This window comes from Mus caroli, chromosome 1 (genome assembly GCF_900094665.2).
Source record: "Mus caroli chromosome 1, CAROLI_EIJ_v1.1, whole genome shotgun sequence".
NCBI classification, from domain to species: Eukaryota; Metazoa; Chordata; class Mammalia; order Rodentia; family Muridae; genus Mus; species Mus caroli.
Genome location: NC_034570.1, coordinates 41785247 through 41788256, shown reverse-complemented (window position 1 = coordinate 41788256; position 3010 = coordinate 41785247). Strand labels below are relative to the sequence as shown.

The following is a 3010-nucleotide window of genomic DNA, read 5'->3' as shown; positions in this document are numbered from 1 at the left end:
GGGTACTTTCTGTCTGATCTAACTGTGACGTAGCAGCCATTCATCAGTCTCTTCATCTCCTGTTTCCCTTTTCTATCAAGAACCAATATTAGGGCCTGAGATGGCCTTGCCATGCAAATGTGATTATTACCTAAACATAATTCCTGGGATATATGAGAGAAGTATTTCCTGACCTCACACCCTCAACTATAGTTCATCTGTCTGTCCATCCCTCTCAAATATGCAAATAATAATTTTAAAAGAATAGAGATACCCCCCCCCAAATCTATCAGGTCATAAAGGAAGCTGCTTGCAATCCTAGCTATGTGGGAGTCTGAGGGATGAGAATGAAAAACTCAAGGTTAGCCTGGACAATTTACCAAGACTACATAAAAATCAACCAGGGCTCATTGATGATTTTAGATTTCTGAACCCAAGCCCCAGTACTAGGAATGAAAAGAGAGAGAGGAGTGGGGAGGGAGGAAGGAAGGTGGGGAGGAGGGGGAGGGAGGGAAGGAGGATAACACTGATGATTTGATATTGAAATGAAAACTCAGGAATATTTTAAAACCTTTTTAGAACTCTGCTGTTGTTAACCCAACTCCTTATTAATGTTTAAGGTGTTTCTAAGTTTATAGGGAAACTAATATATAAAATACAAATTTCAAAGGCTGGGCATTTGTGAGATGGGGGTTAGACAATCAGGAGTTCAGGGTCAGTCTCTACTATGTATGAAGTTTGAGGCTAGCCTAGACTATATAAGACCCTCTCAATTACAAAATAGGTAAAAACATTCTGAAAACACCTATCACTTTCTGAGGTGGGCTTGGGCTGGTGATACAAACCTGTAATAGCAGCTACTTGGGAGGGCCAGGCCAGGATGGGCTGCAAAGTTAGTCAAGGATAGCCTAGTTAGTTTACCAAGATGATACCAAAGATGAAAAGGTTGAAGTATATAGCTCAGCCCTCATAGTATTGCTAGGCATGGGGTTTTACGGCAAAAATAAATAAATAAATAAATAAATAAATAAAATGTAAAAACTCAGATGTAAGACTTAGAAGTTTAAAAATACATCTGTTGTCAATATGTTGATCTGTGCTTGTAAACCCAGATTACAGGAAGCTGAGATGGAGGACAGTGGACAGGCTGACAGTTGGTCCCCAACCTGGTCAGCATATAAAGTTCCAGGCAAATCAGGGTTACATAGCAAGAACATCCCTCAAAAAAATGTTGAGTACAGAAGCTCATGCCTGTTGTCCTATCAATAAGACTGTGTAATCCAGAGGAACACAAATTCAAAGCTATCTTCAGCTATATAATAAGCTTGGGGCCAACCTGTGTTGGGGGGAAGGGGAGTGCAGAATATGAAACAAACTTGTTAAAGTTAAGGCCACCATGTGGGTTTGCATTCAGAACCTGCGGCAGGACAAGTCTAAGAGGTTCCGATGGAGGTCCTTTGTAGAAATAAGGGGAAACAGGACCAGTAAAAGTGTCCCCGAAAGTATAGAGGTGACATTTCTCAGGCATGTTGTAGAACCTCTCCCAGTTCATAGTCCAGGAAAACACCAATGCTTGTGGCACTTGTGGCCTTCAACTGAGAGTCTGGGTCAGCTCCTGAGACATTGAAGCTGTCCCCTTGCCAAACAATCCTCCAGCATCCCCAGGGGATAAAGGACTGCCTTTCCCTGATGGAGATATCAGCTTTCCACATACCAATTGCCCATTCTGGCTTCTTTCCTACCCACACCTCCCAAACATGTCTCCCAGAATTAAAATATGGAATCCCCAACATGACAGGACTCTTGGTAAACCTTGAAGAACCAGGCACACATTGTCTTTCCTTTGTAAATGTTATGCATGTTCTATTCTCAGAAATGAGCAGGTTTGGATGGTCTGTAAAGTGCTGTGTAACTTTCTGTAGGGCTGAATACTGGAGAGGACAGTTGTACACTTCCTTCTCTTCTTAACTGAACTGGGAAAGTGGTTGGGCTGATGATCTGACGCCTACAGTTCAGGTAAAAATCCTTGACCGTGGAGAGCAGTTTGGCTTCGGAGAGCTCTCTAGTCAGCAACGCCTGGCTCACGAAGTCTCTGAACACAGAACCATAGCGATCTAATGCTGCTATGTTATCAAGCAGTTTCTTCTCAATCTCCTTCTCGTCTTCTAACCTGGAGAAAGCTGCCCGCTCTTCCTGATCTAGAAACCAGATGAGCTGCTGCTCACACTCAGAAGTTAGTTCCGACCTCTGTGCTTCTCTGCTTGCTCCCTCAGGGCCAGAGTTGTTCTGCTTTGCCTGCTCATTAACTCTTGAACCTCTTCCACTTGCCACTTCAGGATCTTGATTTAGCCCTGAAGGTTTTTCCTGTGGGGAGAGGCAGCCTTTGGAATGGATGTCATCCGATGGTGCCTGTGGCTCAATCAGGCTCGATACACTGGTCACACAGCAGCTGCAGGGCATTCTCACAGAAGAGGGTTAAGACTTGGTCTCACAACTGGTGCTGCTTTCCTGTTTCTTGCTTTTGCTCTTCATGCTTTGGAGCAGCTGGGCAGCTTCAGTCATTTTTCCAAGCTGGGCATTGCTTCTGAGGCTCCTGTGTTGGCACTGATGTCGGCAGACCAGGACAGGAGAATGTGGCTTGTTGCTCTGCCTCTGTCTTTGATGCAGGAATGACAGAAGTTGTGTCCACACTTGATGGTAGCTGGGTCTGTCAGGTCATTCAGACAGGTGGGGCATTTGGTCTCTTTCTGGAGTCTGGGCAAGACCTCAGCCTGTGCCATCAGCTGGGAATAAAGGTCTGGACCAAGGTGGGCTTCCTATTGAAGGTTGGCTCTGGGGTGCCCTTTAGGGACAATCAGACTCACTTGTCCTGTAGTTCTTACAGTCCCTCCTGAAAGCAGCTGTCACTCCACTGATGTCTCCTGGGTTTACCAGAGTGGTGAAAGCCTTGAGTCCTTTGTGGTTTTTATACTGGATAATTCCAGCTGCCAACAAGGTCCTTTGCACGTGCCCACAGCTAGTGACAGCCCAG

At 45.1% G+C, this 3010-nt stretch overlaps 1 pseudogene; it reads right to left on the bottom strand.

The window, feature by feature from the left end:
* Positions 1-1364: 1364 nt before the first annotated feature.
* Positions 1365-2759, bottom strand: LOC110295116 (annotated as a pseudogene).
* Between the last annotated feature and the right edge of the window lie 251 nt (positions 2760-3010).